Source organism: Globicephala melas, chromosome 3 (assembly GCF_963455315.2).
Source record: "Globicephala melas chromosome 3, mGloMel1.2, whole genome shotgun sequence".
Taxonomy (NCBI): Eukaryota; Metazoa; Chordata; class Mammalia; order Artiodactyla; family Delphinidae; genus Globicephala; species Globicephala melas.
The window spans coordinates 126,497,416-126,515,171 of NC_083316.1; the positions used below are offsets into that span (position 1 = coordinate 126,497,416).

The following is a 17,756-nucleotide window of genomic DNA, read 5'->3' on the forward strand; positions in this document are numbered from 1 at the left end:
GACTTCACCTATTTTCTAGCTGTCACTCTGGATAACCAAGTCAGCACTGTGAAGTATAAGGGTCCATAGCAGGTATATTAGATTGAAGAGGATGTGGGATTAGGACAACGCAGCAGCATTTTGAGCACAGATTTACTTAGATCATGGAAAGAAGGAAGCCCCAACTGGCAGCTGCTGTTGAACACAAATATTACCAACATTGTATTTCAACTCAGAATTGCCCTTGCCTGAGACAGACACCACGGCAGAGAAGGGACTGCAAGACTGCAAGTTTGTGTGTTCAGAATCCCCATCTCAGTTCTGTTACTAGGACTAAATTGGTCCCTGAATGTCTTTAGACCTCAGTTTCCTCACAGGGAAAATGAGGGATTGGGTTCAACATGTAATTCAACACAACATTAATCAAGTGCTTCCTATGTTTCAGGAATTTTACTGGAAGAATAAATTGTTAGGATTCTTACCATTTGGGGCTCCTGTTACAATTTTATGATTCTGTAACAAGAAAACGGACTGTTGTTTACACCTTTATTTAGTGTCTGGGTGGAGAAACCACAAATCCAGTTCCGCATCCATGCTAACATTCTTTGGTTTCCATGCTCGGGATGCCAAATGTAGAGGAAGTGGTCCAGGATGGGAAAAGGCGATGTCATGTGAAACAACTGGACCAAATCATGAGAGAGGAAGCAGGCCCCTCTTGAGATAAGGGGTTTTTTGCCCTTCCTCATCCACCCCTTACCCTCTCAGCATTCTCAGGTGATCCTTCCTGGTGGGTCTGCTCAAGCAAAGGAGAAGGCAGGGACCCAGCAAGGAGGTCAGAGTCTGTGGAGAACTGTGGCTCAGCAGAACATCTATTAAATGATGTTTGCTTTGCAGCTGATCCACCATTCTCCTTAAAGAGGGATCCTCACCTTATGTCTGATTAACTGATATGCATGGAAAGTATAACTAGAAAAAAATTATTGACTCTATTTTTTCTACAATTTTTTTTCAGAGTATTATACATTCTTATTATGGATAATAGGGAGGATCAGAAATATATGGAGAGTGAAATAAATATCAGCCATGGATATAAAAAGAAAACTCTGATTCATTCCAACTTATGTATTTTTTCAAATTATATATTAACTTTATAAAATATGGACATTTATACATTTTAAACTTAATATTTTCTTAAGTATTTTTTCATGAAATTCAATGCTTTTAGAGATTCATAATTCATATTATCATTTAATATCTCTGATCATTTTTAAAGTAAGAAATTTCAACTTTATTTAATCAGATATTTCCCCAAATCTCCCCTAATTAACATCTGGGGAAAGTGTTCTCCAGGAGAATGTTTGAGAAAGTTTAAATTATCTCTAAGTTATCCCCTTATTCAAATATGGGTTATATCTATACTTTTGGCTTCTTTTTAATTAACTTATTTTGGTAGTTTGTTTTTCTTTTGCTGCTGTGTGCACAGTGGTGTCCCACACTTCACTGCTGGACATCTCATCTGCTCCATTATGGGAACCAGGTTACTCAGGGCCCCTATATAAATCCTAACTGAAGCCAAACTAAGGGAGGCTGAAGGACTAGGGTCCATGTGGTAATCTACTCTGTTGGGCAAATAGCATTTTTTCCACAATAGCAAGACTGAGAATAACATGCCATTCAGTACCAAGATAAAACCAAGATTCCCAACTGAAGAAGTGCTACCAAAAAATGACCCTTCATGTTCCTGCTTTCCAAGCCTTCAGTCTCTGTCACCTACATATCATTTAACTCTTTTAGATAACCGTTTTACTCTTCCAAGTCACCATCTTACTCCACCCGGTCCCAACAATGGACAAACTCAAATGACAGTCATCACATTTCCCCAGCCCACTTACTTTTAGATCTTCTTTGCACTGCAATGAAGAAAACAACCACGGAAATGCAGACCACAGCTAAAATAATACTCAAAGTTATCCATATATTATTTCTGTCATGAAGGAAAATATAGACATCAATTACGACAAGTGGCAATGTGTGTCAGTACATACTTAATTTCTCAAAAGAGCCAGCTATCTAGTTCATGCTGACCTTAAAGCATCTTACATTTTCTTTTTTTTTTTTTTGTAACATTTAAATTCTTCTCTACTGTAGCCCCTGTCTACACTAGATGGGATGGGTCAGTCCTAATCTGATCACTCCACACACACATGCCTCCACCATTTTTTTTGCCTCCACCATTTTCAAATCGACCAGTAAAATAATACAAATAACTTCCCTGGTGTCTTACAGACAAAACAATAATTTCAATGATTTTAATATAATTCAACTATTTACTGTGCCATTGCATAAATATTATGAATAAAAGAAGTGCTTATGTAAGGATAAAGGAAAGCTTCAACTTCACTGTGCTTCCTGTCAATTTATGGGGAGGGGGAAGGGTAAGCTGTGACAAAGTGAGAGAGTGGCATGGACATATATACACTACCAAATGTAAAACAGATAGCTAGTGGGAAGCAGCCGCATGGCACAGGGAGATCAGCTCATGCTTTGTGACCGCCTGGAGGGGTGGGATAGGGAGGGTGGGAGGGAGGGAGACGTAAGAGGGAAGAGATATGGGAACATATGTATATGTATAACTGATTCACTTTGTTATAAAGCAGAAACTAACACACCATTGTAAAGCAATTAAACTCCAATAAAGATGTTAAAAAAATGAGACTCTGGTAAGAAACCCAAGCTCAAGAAAGAATATTGTGAATTTTGAATTTCATATCACACCTCACTTAGCAAAGATATGCTAGCAACTCTAGTCCAAGTAGGAGACTTTGAATAGAATAGTTCAATTTGGTATTGGAAGGTTGCCTAAAAAAGTACAGTTCAGGGACTCAAAATCATTTTCCTTGCTATTAGAAATTCAACAATACACAAGAAACACCGCTTTTAAAACACTACTCAAGGCCAATGAGATGTAATAATATAGAAACTAACCTGACAACAGAAATAGTTATTTCCTTCTTCTCGTTGAGCCTGGGGTTGAGGACCAAAGAGGTCATGGCTACCAGGACTGAAGACTCAGTGGAGAACAGGCTGTTTCCACCTGCTCTGTTGTTTTCAGAGTGCGGCTTTAAATTCTGTCCTTAGGGATCTCCCCAGCTTGCCTCAGGCTCTGGGTACCAGCCTGCAGCCTGACACACCAGATGGACCACTCTGGCATCACTGTTCTTGATGAGAGGGTGTGGGGAACTTCCTAATCCTGTGAACTGTGAAGGGGACAAGGAGCTCAATTAAGAGAGCAACAACCAAAAATTGTTTTGATCCTAGGTTTTAGTACATTTAACCAAACAGAATGATTGCTCATCCCTTGTGTAACTTAGGTAGTAAGAATATTCTGTGAACAATTTCCTCAGAATGAATGATTATCCTAAGAGATCAAAGGTAGCAGAAAAAGGGACGAACAAGAAATCTTGAAGGAATGAGATATTAACAAATAGTCAAGCAAAGAAGGTAATAATGAGAAGTCGAGTGTTAGGATTTATGGTAATCTCAGAGGCTTGCTGAAGGACACAGCTCTGATTAAGTCATTACACTACCACAAATGTTCAACCGTCAAAACAGATTCACAGCAATCACATGCTGTACCTAGCACCAAACTTTACTATGATTAGTGATAGACACAAAAAGCAAGAACAGAGACAGCGACATCCACCTCTGAAATGGTCTAAAACCATCTGACGTACTTCTCAAAAAAGTCATTTTTCCACCCTGGGATGTATTTTGGTTTTACATTAAGAGATGAGTGCTAACAATATGTGTAACACATGTGATTTAAAAGTTAGAGCCTGAGGAAGCCACTTTAGATTCTTAGCTTTTACATTCCATCAATCACACAGGTAGGGAACCTACATGACTGACTTTCGCTCTCTAGTGCCCTCTCTAGTGCCCTATAAACCATAAATTCCAGTTTTATGTACAATAAGCAATGTAGAAAGATCAAGTATCCAGAGAGGCTGTTAACTCCTCCTTTCCCAGTTATGAGTGGGTGGATCAATGCTGTAGCCTTCCTTTTTGGGGATGTGCATGAGTTGCAGTCCTGGGAGTGGCAGGAGATTGAATCTGCATATGGAGGACGATTATCTACTCCCTAGACACCCTACTGTACATTGTGGACCCTGGGCCCTCTCAGGACTCCTGATGGAAGACATTGACAGATTTCTGAGCATCCATGAGATGGGCCTTGAGCTCCAATGAAAGTGCCTCTGGCCCTCTACTCTCTTACCTTTCTCCTGGGCTCAGAATTATTCAAGTTAGCACTTCTTTTTATACATCTTCCAAGTCTCCATCTCTGACTCACACTGAGGCCTATAATGCTAAACATATAATACTAAGAAAAAAGCAAGGCTACAGGCAACAGAAGAGAGTGTGAAAAAGGAATGAATACACTGGAGACACTAAACTGGTCCTTGGGATGCTCCTGGAAATGTAGTAGGGCTGCCCACTAGACAGTGCCCAGTGGTTTGGGAGACTACAAGGTAATAGACATTTCTGGATCTCAACACAATTTTTAAAGCACACAACACACAGAAGCACCATTCATGGTTGATATATTTGGCGAAATCAGGGAACAATGCTGTATTCTGTGTCTGGAGTGATATTTTGGAAACTAATAAAAGCAACTGAGGGAAAACAAATTGACCACTATACTTAGCTACTATTAGAATCCAGATGCTAGTAGCAAATTTGAGCTTTAGACTGTAAACATGGAAATATTTGGAGGCGGCTGTTAGACTTTGATATGATTTTTTGGACTAGAGGTTCAGGGCATTGTTTATTGTCAATGTCAAGATGATTGCTGCTGATATACCAAGGGTAGATCAGCAGCAGCAGCATTTATTGTGTACTTACTATGTACTATGAAATGTACTAATTTCTTTGCATGCATTCTTATTTAAATTACATAATATCTCAATGAAGTAGGTAGTAGAGTTGACCCTTGAACAACACAGGTTTGAACTCTGTGGGTCCACCTACATGCAGATTTTTTCCAATGATTTTTGTATTTTCATTTTACAGATCTTCATACTAAGTGTGGGGAAAAGTATATTCGATTAGAGATCATAATATGTGAAATCAAGAGAACCAGGGTTTGAGTTCTGATTCTGTTCACACTGGTTCAGCTTTCTGCCCTTGGGTGAGTCATTTATCAATTCCTTTGAGAGACAGCAGTACCCAATTTTCAAGGGCAGTGTTGGGGAGTGAGGGGTTGGTGCCTCAACCCTCACGTTATTCAAGGGTCAGCTGTATTTTTCTCACATTTGTTTAAATAATGGAAAAATGTTAAAGGTCAAGTAACTTGCATAAAAGTGTATTTCTAAAATATAGTAGAGCATGAACTTCTTCCCAATTTCTTTTTTATTCTTTGTTACAAAATAAGGAATGAATATTATCTTCTCAGAGGTGACTTCCTGTGAGTTTATTTGTGCTCCATCAGTAAGGTATAAAATCTCACCTTGAAATGATAAATAACATAATCTTAGAGGATTTCATCCCTGGAATTATACATTTTAGGCCAGTGTCCAGTTGTTCAACCCTACTAAAATCCTCTGTGCTGACAGGAAAGAGATGATGTGTTACTTCCTCCTACATTCTCTCAGGCCTTCTGCAGTGTTGTTGGGATAACATTTATTGATTGCAATCGTCAGTTAATAAAATTTAAGAAATGTACCAGTAAGTCACTTTGATATAAATATTTGATACTGAATTTATGAAAATATTTGTGGAGAGATTAAATTATAGACATCTGAGAATAGTAAACTTGAGACAGAGAGATGAATATAACATTTCACTGGTCTCATACAATGAGTTTATGGGGTTCTTACCATGATTCAAGGGGAGGAGGGATGTGCTACAAGAAAATTGCATAGAATGGAGATATACTGCACAAAATCACCAGGAGGAGGTGGAATTCCATTTTCTCTTGCCAGTTCTCCTTGTATGTGAGCAGAGTGGTCATGTGAGAAATGACAGGTCTTATCCTAGAACTCAGCCACACAGACTCCTATCCCAGAGACTCATCTGCCACATACACTTAAAGTACCATTACTGTGACAGGATAAATGCTCAAAGCTGCATCTGTACTGCTCTTCATCAGAAGGGTGTATCTTGCAGCCTCAGAGCAACACTCCCCATGGTGTTCCCTGATGATCAGACATTTAAAAAAACTGTCTTAGCTAAGGGGTGATCTTGAGTCCACTCACTCCATGCATTGGGCATCCACTTAGGGGGAGGGTCTGAGGTGACAGGGGAGCACAGCCTTGTGCCCCATCAGGGCAATGATTGGCTCGTTGGCTCCAGCACTGAGAACTTCCCTGGGAAAAAGGAGCTTTGCAAAAAAACACAAACAAACAAAAACTGTCTAAGTGAATCCTAACTGAGCCAAAGAAAGGAGGAGTCAGAACTCTCAGAACTTTTTGGACTCATTATAATTGGCAAGGATATCACTTGCTATTTCCAGAAAACTGCCCCATGTTAACCATTTTTCAAGCTCCTTTTGTATTAGCTAGAGCTTAGAAAACCTTTGTGGATTTTGAATCCACACCTACATAACTCCAAACATTCAGTCAGGCTGGAGTGAACCCTAGTTATAACTACAAGAAACACTAAAGTTTCAGAACCATATTTCTAGATGATAATCAAAATTTGACAATAATTTAAAAACAGAAATTACTCTGTATTATGATTCATTTAGCTCTTATCTATGAATAAGATATTTTATTGATGGAGTCATGATACTTAGCTTAAGAAAAACCCACATATTCTGGAATTCTACTTTCAGAATCCCAAAGAACTTATCTTACTCTGGAGACACTTGCAGCTTAAGGATTTATCTGGACTTTCTCTACAGACTTTGCAATTTGAATCAGATGCCAAACTAATTCTCTTATAATCCCCTCTCTGACAGTATGGGCATCAATGTCTCAAGAGCCACCCTCTCAGGCCAACAATAGCAGGTCTGATTCATGGAGCTTTCTAGTCAACAAAGAGGGCAGATACCATGAACATAAATAAGTAATTATACAGGTGAATTAACCTGCCATAATTAGTGGGTGATTCAGTCCCTTCACAGTTGCTGCTGGTTTATTATAGAATCCATCTCTGTCCTCCCAATATCAACAGATGCTCACAGACTCTTAGATCACTGTCTCTGAGCTCTCAGATCACCCTTTCTCCCAAGTGCTGCCTCCTTAGCTATATGGAATCCCAGGTCAAGTTCTCTGCTCTGACAAAATATATGTTAAATCACACTTAATAACCTGAAGAGCCTCAGCTACCAAAATCTCCATGTTCTCATGCTCAGATGCAAGAGACATTATTTATTCAAATTATTTGGCAAATTATTATTTATTGGACGTACAGCTATAGACTAAAGTTTGTGTCCCCTCAAAATTCTTATATTGAAAACTAGCCCCTAATATGATGGTATTTAGAGGTGGGGCTGTTGGGAGGTGACTAGTCATAAGGGTGGTGTCCTCATGAATGGAATTAGTGCCCTTATAAAAGATACCCCAGAGAGCTCCTTCACATTTTCTGCCTTGTGAGGACACAGTGAGAAGACCACCACCTGTGAAACTCTTAAGAAGAGGGCTCTCACCAGAAATTGAATCTGCCAGTGTGTTGATCCTGGACTTCCCAACCTCTAGAACAGTGAGGATAAATTTGTTTTTAAGTCAGTCAGTCTATGGTATTTTTGTTATAGCAGCCCAACAGACTAAGACCTCTACTATGTGGCAACCATGTTCCAAGCCTTAGGGACAGAGCGTGCATTGCCACGAACAGTAAGGAGGCCAGTGTGGCTGGAGCACTGGGAGCAAATGTGGTTAATCATGTCTATATTCCTGTTTCTTTCCCTTCAAATAATGCAAGTCACTGTTAATATTCCTTCAAGTACAGCTGAAGTGTGACTCCAGCACACTCTCTGTCCTCTTGCCTGGACTCCTGTACAATTTAAGTGTTTTCACTAGAAGTCTGTGGACTCACTATAACAGATTTTCCCTTTCGAAACTGAGACTTGATGCCAACTCAAGGACTTTTAAAATTAAGTTCCCTCTGTCTGTACCACTTTTCTCCATGCAGGGCTCACTCCTTCACAATCTTCAGTATCTGAAAGTCATTATAGCAAATATTTTTGTAATGAAAGTCCAGATAACAAGAGATCCCTATATTTGTGGTGTGCGCCCCCAGTGGTAGCCCCAGGATAGCGAACATACTGCCAGTTTGAAACTTTTATCTTAGTCCCTTTTATTTGCCAGACATTTTTTCTGTCTTTTACAGATTCTTCTGCTAATGCTATGAGAAAGGTGAGTACTATCATCCTCATTTATAGTTGACAAAATTGAGACAGAGGGAGGCTAACAGATTTGCTTAGTGTCTTCTTGGGAAAGAGTGGAAGAACAAGAATTCTGACCCTAGCTCTCAGCATACAGATTTAACTAAATCAATAACTGTATAGGAAAAACAACCAAACCAAACTAACCAACCAAGCCAAACCAACAAACAAAAGCACCTAGAATTCTAATATTTCATCACCATTAAATGAAAATAACTGATTCTGGGGTTATTGAGTAGAGACAATGTGGCTTCCATCATGAGTTGGGTGGAGCCAACCATGTCACTCACTATCACTCACTTACCCTGCCTCCTCCTGGATGCCACTTCAGAATATTGTGTCATTTTCATCCTAAGTAGTAGAACTTCCATCTAACACACACACACACACACACACACACACACACACACACACACGGTAAACACTTATTTTGCATAGATAGAAGAAAGAAGTTGAACAAACTCAATATATTTCTCTTCTGCTGAGCTTGGATTTTCTTGGATATAGATAAATAGTGCTTAAATAATATTCCAAAAATGTTCAGAGTTTTGGAGATGGAATGGAGCAACTCTGTTGCTGTTTGCTTTTTGTCTCTAAGCTGAGAGACACCAGCAAAGGGTGTAAGTGTAAACAATATGGGGAGGGATTGTTTGGTTCCTCTCAGCCCATCAGATGCTTTTCCATACTTTAAAGGCACATTTTAGCCAACATTTCACCTTCTACCCAGTACTAAAATCAGGCTTTCAAATGGATATCGAGGTCCAACCAATGATTCAAATGTAATGTGAAAAATGTATTTAAATACAAATAATAAACATTCATTGTAGAAAAAAGGGAAATAAAAACAAGAATAAAGAAAGCAAAATAATAAATAAAGGGAATTTAGAAACAAAGTGAGAGAGATGAAGTATTGCAGCCAGAGGAACATGATACAAGCAAATGCCCAGAAGTGGATACGTGTAGATGTTTTGAGGTCAGGGCACAAAACAACTGGGGAGTGTTGTAGGACACTTGCATCACAAAGGTAATTAGATGTGTCAGTTCACAGAGAACACTGAGTGTCAATAACAAAAGTTTTCAATTTACCATGAAGTCCTTAGGGAAATAATTTTTGAAGAAGAATTATTTGCACAAACTTGTCAGTGACTTCATTTTTTACGTTTAATGAAACTATATGTTCACATTTCCACTTTGGTTATCTAATTAATTCACCAAGTCAGTAATGCAATAATGCAATAATGTAACAGAAAATCCATTACAAGTAGACTGTAAGGAATTGAGAAATTATAAAAGCAAACGAAAACAAAAAAAAAATGTGTCCAAGAGCAGCTGTCCCTCCCTGTTTCCTCAAGTTTCAGTATTGTTTAAATAGTGCCTTTTTTTGAAGCAAGTGAGGTAATAAAGTAATAATAATACTTTACAGAGTTTGTAATGAAAGGACAAGACACTTCATTAGCTGGAACCTGGTCTAAATTTTTGTCTTATAGAGTGAAACCTCATTAAAATGTTTTATAATTGACTGTGCTTCAGTGGAGAAAGTACTTGGATTTCTATAGGAAATGATTTCATTTTAGTAGCTTGAAACATCATCCACTGAAAATCAAAATTAAAGTTTCCTAATTTACAAACTACTTTACAAATTATTCATAGAGGTTATCTACCTAAATACACATTGCTCATTTGGTACTAACTCCCCTGCCCACAACCAGATTCTCTGAGAAGATAAAGAACAAAAGCTAGACAAGGGAATACTCTTGGGAAGACCCCCCCAGAGCCAAACTGAACCACCAGGCAGCTGCAAAGTTGTTGCTGGGTGTGACATGCTGGGAATGATCCATGCAGGCAGCCTGAGGGTTAGACAAATGAGAGATAGATAGGGAGATGGAGATGGCAGGACGGCATGGATAAGAGAAAATAATTGTTTCAACATTGAAAAATTGGTGTCTCCAAGAAGTTTTGTGATACAAATAACAGAAGAGGGATGCTGATTTTAATAAAGCTGTGGTGGTATCCATACTTACACTATTTTAAATATTTTCAAAATAGATGATTAAAGTCATGACTAGGTGAGATATGGCTTACCAGCAACAATAGGGATTTGTATCTGTGTCTATATAAAGTGTTCCAAAACACAATTTTACTTTCTGAATATCTTTTCTACGCCAAATACCACAGGCTTTTCAAATAACTATGAAAAATTTGCACTGTTGTCATTCCCCTCTCAGTGTGAATGGTAGGAAATTCAGTTTTGTTTTGCTTGAGTGAATTTTTATCAAACTATAAGCAACACTAAGAGACCGCACGATCCCGTAGTCAGCCAAGGAAGCTCCAGTTAGCCTGGGTTATGATATACATCAGTGTAACTTTCTGGTTGTCCAAGGCCGAAATCAGTTGCAGTTGCAGGGTGGTCAGTGAAAGAAGATCCATTCCATTGTCTAGGATCTTAAGGGAGAAATATAAGAGATTGGAGGAAGGTGTAATTAAAACTATAAATATGGGTCCACTCTGTCACATTATAGACTAGATCCTCTCCATAGTGATAGGACTGTCTGAAGGAAAGGAGGGAATGCTGAGAAAGAACTTCAAACGGATTGTCCTTGAGGCTCAGTGAATAGGAAACCATGGTCAACTGAGTATCTACATCCCTTCCTTCCCAGTGACCTGAGTCCAAACAAAAATTCAACAGACTTTCTTGGGACCCTCACCTCCCAGTAGTGACCACCATCAGTAAACATCTCTTCACCCAATGTACATATCAGAGTTTCAAAGTGTTTCCTGTTCTCTGAAGGATGATGCTTTTTGAAACTGGAGAAAACCAGTTTCCTATAACTAAGTATAACAAAGTAGGGATCCAAAGTCACCACATTTTGAAAAGGAAGGTCATTTAATGTACTTTTACTTCCATCCATGCAAAGGTAACAGCTACACAGAAAGTTCTCTCATCATAAATGAGTAAACTGAATAAAATTTATGAGACAGCTACTTTCAGACAATGGACAACAGGTAATAGAGGACTGGGATCTTTGAGGAAGGGAAACATAAGCTGAGCCCTAAAGTCACCCCAGCTTTCTATCTCCTCGCCATCCATTATTTTTATGCAAATGAAAACACCATAATCTTACACTCAGGGATCACCACAAAGGTTGACACCTTATTATATGTCTTGGTGGATCTTCTTCTACACATGTACGTATACCTGTAAGTGTTGGTTTTTAACCAAAGTGAGAACATAGTGTCTCTGCTGTTTTGTAAATTGTATCCTGGTCGATAATATCGCCTCTGTGTTTCAGTAATTTAAAAAATTTCTCTCGTGATCTTGAAATGTCTTTACACTTATGTCCCTTCCTATTCCAGGATCATACTTTAATCATACTCTTAATCTAGCATAGTCCCTTTCTTCTGTTTCTGACTTACTGAACAGATTGGGCCAATTTTCTTATACTGATACCTGGCGATTTCCAGGCACCCGCACAAAAAGTGGGAATCAATAGATACCCTGCCATTCTTACTGAATTGAGTCCAAAACTCTTTAAGGGAATAAAACAAAACCTGTCACCCAATAATGTAAAAATCACACATCCAGCATCCAATTAAATTAAGTAGACATGGGAAGGAGTAGGAAAATGTGACTGGTAACCAGGAGAGACAAACAAAGAAGAAAAAGCAATGACGGAATGAGTAGAAAAGGACTTTACACATATGTTCAAGCATTTAAAAAATAAACATAATGAGATAAATGGACAGTATAAAGAAGAATGAAATGGAACTTCTAGAAGTGAAAATCACAATATCGGAAATTATGTCACTGAATGGAACTAAAAGCAGATCTAACTCTAAGGAGGAAAAAAAATCAGTGAAATTGTAGGTGTAATAACAGACATTTGGCAAAATAAAAGATTTTAAAACAAATTTACAGAATGATCAGTCTCAGGACCTGTGGGATATATCAAGCAGTCTAACATACATGTAACTGGAGTCTCAGGAGAGGACAAAAAAGAAAAAATAATTGTTGAAAATATTTAAAACAAGTTGAAAACCATAATAAAATTCTATACAAGAGATAAAAAGAAATTCTAAAGCATCCAAAGGAAAAAGAGAAATTACATAGAGAAGTAAGATAAGAATCACTGCAAACTTACGGTCACAAACAATGAAGGTCAATAGAGAGAGTTTTAAAGGGTTAAAATGGAAAAATTTCTACCTAAAATTCTATACCTAGCAAAAAATGTTGCAAAACACTTAGATTCACTTTCAAATTAGTTCTTTCAAGCTCAAACATTTTTAGGATCCAACTGAAAATGTGTACGACCAAGCTGAAGTAAGGGAGGCACTCCAAGATCAGCAAGTGGGTCTGACCTGAGGTCCTTTCAAATTACTGCCCCTGCATTGAGTCTTGGAGCATGTAAGATTTTGTGTGAACCCTATAAGATTGGAGTCTCTGTTTCCTACAGTCCTCTGGCTCTCCCATACACAAGCCCCACTGGTTTTCAAAGCCAGATATTCTGGGGGCCTTCCTTCCCATGCAAGACCGCTGGACCAAGGAACATGATGTAGGGCTCAGACCCTTTGCTCCTTGAGGAGAACCTCAGCAATTGTGATTCTCCCCCTGTTTGTGGGTCCCCCAACTTGAGAGTGTGGGTTTCGACTATACCGTATCTTTGCCCCTCCTACCTATCACTTCACTGTGATTCCTTCTTTATATCTTTAGCTGCAGAAAATCTTTTCTGATAGTCTTCAGGTCATTTTCATCGACAGTTGTTCTGTAAGTAGTTGTAATTTTGGTATGCGCATAGGGGGTGAGCTCAGGGTCTTCCTACTCCCCCATATTGGCCACCTCAGCTATTATTTCTTTAAATAAACTATGTGCTCCTTTCTCCTCTCTTTTCCTTCTGGGATACCTATTACCCTAACGTTGCTATTCCTAAAAAAGGTGGATAGCTCTTGTAGACTTTCCTCACTTTACAAAATATTCTCTTTTCTCTTCCACTTATATCATTTCTATATTTCTATCTTCAAGCTCTCTAACTCTCTCTTCCATATGGTCTGCTCTATTTCCAATGCTTTCTAATGCACTCTTTGTCTCATTTATTGAGTTCTTCAGCTCCAGGATTTCTATTTGGTTCTTTTTAGAATTTCAATCTCTTTGGTAAAGTATTTCTTATGCTCATTAACTTTATTCCTGAGCTTACTGAACTGCCTTTCTGAGTTTTCTTGTAGCTTGTTGAGTTTCTTTATGACACCTATTTTGAATCCTCTGTTCGATCATAATATTTCATGACCTTAAGTTTGGTTTCTGTAGAAGTGTCATTACCTTTTTGTGGTATAGTGTTATTATTACTGTTGTTACTGTACTGCTTGATGAGTTGTTCCTCTGCCAGTGCGTTGAAGTAGCCAACTTGCTACTTGATTTTAATGATTCAGTTGTTTAGAAATTAGAGGACTTTCTTTTCATTTCCAGTAAGTGGCGCTATAGCACACCTTTTTGGTTTCTCTTACCGGAGCTGCCTCTGATTCTATTTGGGAGTCTGCACTTTCACCCTCCACTGCCTCAGACAGAGGTGTCGCCCCATGCCAGCCTTATCACTGATTGTGCCTCTGGGGTTGTTCGGTTTGCTGGTGCCACCACTGTAAGTGAGGGAACGTAGGGTCAGAGTCATGGGTGTCTCTGCAGCTGCAGGGACAGGGTCCTAGGTCCTGCTGCTGCTGCTGCTGCCTGCTTACCTATGGCCTAGGGCACTGTTGCAATCAGGAGGCTGGAGTCATCTTACATTTAAGTCTTTAAGTCATTTTGAGTATATTTTTGTATATGGTGTGAAGCAGTGTTCTAACTTCATTGATTTACATGCAGCTGTCCAGCTTTCCAAGCACCACTTGTAAATTCTTGCCTCCTTTGTCAAAGATTAATTGACCGTAGGTGTATGGGTTTATTTCTAGGCTCTCTATTCTATTCCATTGATCTATGTGTATGTTTCTGTGCCAGTATCATACTGTTTTGATTACCGTAGCTTTGTACTATTGTCTGAAGTCTGGGAGGCTTATGCCTCCAACTTTGTTCTTGTTTTTTCATTGTTGTTGTTCTTTTGTTTTATTTTCAGGATTGCTTTGGCAATTCTGGGTCTTTTATGATTTCATATAAATTTTAGGATTACTTGCTTTAGTTCTGTGGAAAATGTCATGGGTAATTTGATAGGGATTGCATTAAATTTGTAGATTGCTTTCCGTAGTATGGCCCTTTTATCAATATTAATTCTTCCAATCCAAGAGCATGGGATGTCTTTCTGTTTCCTTGAATCATCTTCAGTTTCCTTTATCAATGTTTTATAGTTCTCAGTGTATAAGTCTTTAATGTCCTTGGTTAGGTTTATTCCTAGGCATTTTATTTTATATTTTTGATGTGGTTTTAAATGGGATTGTTTTTAACTTTCTCTTTCTGATATTTCATTGTTAGTGTAAAGAAATGCCAAAAGATTTCTGTATAATAATCTTGTACCCTGCTACATTTCTGAATTTATTTATCAGTTCTAACCGTTTTTGTGTGGAGTCTTTAGGGTTTTCTATATAGAGTATCTTGTCATTTGCACATAGTGATAATTTTACCTCTTCCCTTCCCATTTGATACCTTTTATTTATTTTTCTTGTCTGATTGCTATAACTAGGACATCCAATACTATGTCGAATAGAATTGGTGAGAGTTGGCATCCTTGGCTTGTTCCAGATTTTAGCAGGAAGGCTTTCAGCTTTTCACCATTGAATGTTATGTTGGCTGTGGTTTTGTCATAAATGGTTTTTATTATTTTGAGATATGTTCCCTCTATATCCACTTTTGCAAGAGTTTTTATCATGAATGAATGCTGAATTTCATCAAATGATTTTTCTGCATCTACTGAGATGATCATGTGGTTTTTGTCTTTTCTTTTGTTGATGTGGTGTATCACATTGATTGATTTGCATATGCTGAACCATCCTTGTGACTCTGGGATGAATCCAACTCGATCACAATATATGATCCTTTTTATGTGTTGTGGGATTCAGTCTGCTACTATTTTGTTGAGGAATTTTGCACCTATATTTATCAAAGATTATTGGCCTGTAATTTTCTTTTTTGGTAGGGTCTTTATCTGGTTTTGGTATCATGGTGGTGGTGGCTTCATAGAATGACTTTGGGAGTGTTCCCTCCTCTTCAGTCTTTTGGAAGAGTCTTTTCAGTATAAGTTATTCTTTGTGTGTTTGGTAGAATTCCCCAGTGAAGTCATCCTATCCTGGACTTTTTTTTCAGGGAGTTTTTAAAATTACAGATTCTATTTCACTTCTAGTAATCAGTCTGTTCAAATTATCTGTTTCTTTTTGATTCAGTTTTGGCAGGCTGTATGTTTCTAGACACTTGTCCATTTCTTCTAGGTCATCCATTTTGGCATATAACTGTTCTTAACATTTTCTTATGATTTTTTGTATTTCTGCGGTATCAGTTGCTATTTCTCCTCTTTTATGTCTTTTTTTAATAAGTAAAAATTCTTTTTTAAAAATTTATTTATTTTTGGCTATGTTGAGTCTTCATTGTTGCGCACGGGCTTTCTCTAGTTGTGGTGAGTGGGGACTACTCTTCATTGTGGTGCTCTGGTTTCTCATTGCAGTGGCTTCTCTTGTTGCAGAGCACAGACTCTAGACATGTGGGCTTCAGTGGTTGTGGCATGCAGGCTCAGTAGTTGCGGCACACAGGCTTAGTTGCTCCATGGCATGTGGAATCTTCCCAGACCAGGGATCGAACCTGTGTCCCCTGCATTGGCAGGCAGATTCTTAATCACTGTGCCCCAGGGAAGTCCCTATTTAGGATTATTTTTGTTTTTTGAGGAAGACCTGCATCACTACAAACTTCCCTCTTAGGACTATTTTTGCTGCATGCATAGATTTTGTATGGTTGTGTTTTGTTTTCATTGTTGTTTGTCTCGAGGTATTTGTTTTTTTATTTCCTCTTTGATTTCATCATTAACCCATTGGTTTTTTTAGTAGCATGTTTCTTAGTCTCCATGTAATTGCCTTTTTCTTTGTTTCTCCTCCTGTGGTTGATTTCTAGTTTCATGCCATTGTGGTCAGAAAAGATGCTTCAAATAATTCTTACTCTTTAAATCTGTTGAGGCTTGTTTTGCATCCTAGTATGTGAGCTATCCTAGAGAATGTTCTATCTCACTTTTGCGATCTAAAATCTGAAGATATTTACATTTAGAAGTAAAAGTATTTGTACTAAGTAAAATAATTCCATGTAGAATAAAGAAATAAAATTCAAGGAAAAAATAGCCACATGGATTATTGGGAACTCTACATAAGTCTTAAAATTTTCAAAGAAGAATGAATTCTCCTATAATAATACAAATACAAATTATTGGATGAAAGTCACTGCAGAAGACAGTGGAGGTTAGGATGTTAGATGTATTCACCTCTATCTTCCTTACTGACTCATTATTAATTAAATTCTAATTGACATTAGATACTGGAACTTAACCTGAGCCGTTTTCCTCAGTTGTGTAGATGGGTCTGAGTACAGGAAGCAACAAGTCACCTGCCAGGCTTGTTAGGAACACTGATGATTCATCAGTGGGAGAGGACCACACTGCACAATATTGCACTTACCTGAGCCAGGGCAGCACCAGAGGAAGGCAAGGAATGCAGGCGAGCCAGAACCCAGCACAACGGGGGAATTCCCTCAGCTCCCAGAGGCCTCGTGCTGTGGTCAGCACCATCAGAACCAGCCAATGTATGGAGAGAAGTTTGCAAGACATAAGGGCCTTGAGGAAGAGAGAAAATTGTAAGAAATATGATATTTTTGATTATGTTGCCAAACCCTGTGTTTATACACATTGACAAATTAGAATTCTGTGGTCACAGAGGTGAGTATATATAAGACACAAATTTGAGCAAATTTCCACTGGAGTAAATTAACTTCTAACTGTGCCTAAATTTTAACTATTGTTTGAAAGATTCTTATATCAAACAGGTCTATTAAGAGAGCAGAAGGAACATGTAATTTTCAAAAAACATTTGTATCATTTGAGTACAACGTAATTATACTACTGCAAATATTTTTTCTTGAAAATTCTCCAGTTTAAAATAGAATTACCTTCATTGTCTAAAACTAATGATCAAAACCATCTCATGAAAGCCTCGGACTCCTTCTCTATATCTAAAACTATCCCATTCCCTGAGCTCAGTTTATTAATTAGTCATCATGAATTAAGGAGAAAGCTCTACAAGTCATAGAAATTAGGTTCCCTGATCTCTAGATAGTAGGATTACTTAAAATACTCCTGAAATTCTTCATGCTACCTTGGTTCTTCCTGTTCAATCTATTTTGTTCTGTAGGCTAGGAAGCTCCCTGGCATGAACAGCATTTACCAAAACTTTT

General features: G+C 38.2%; 1 protein-coding gene across 1 annotated transcript in view; it reads right to left on the reverse strand.

The window, feature by feature from the left end:
• LOC115840774 (zinc finger protein 300) overlaps positions 1–17,756 on the reverse strand; it is a 105,625-nt gene that overhangs the window by 35,118 nt on the left and 52,751 nt on the right. Inside the window, 3 exon segments of the mRNA XM_060296456.2 lie at positions 1,872–1,963; positions 2,965–3,236; positions 16,985–17,139. The gene's annotated coding sequence lies outside the window, so the exon portion shown is untranslated.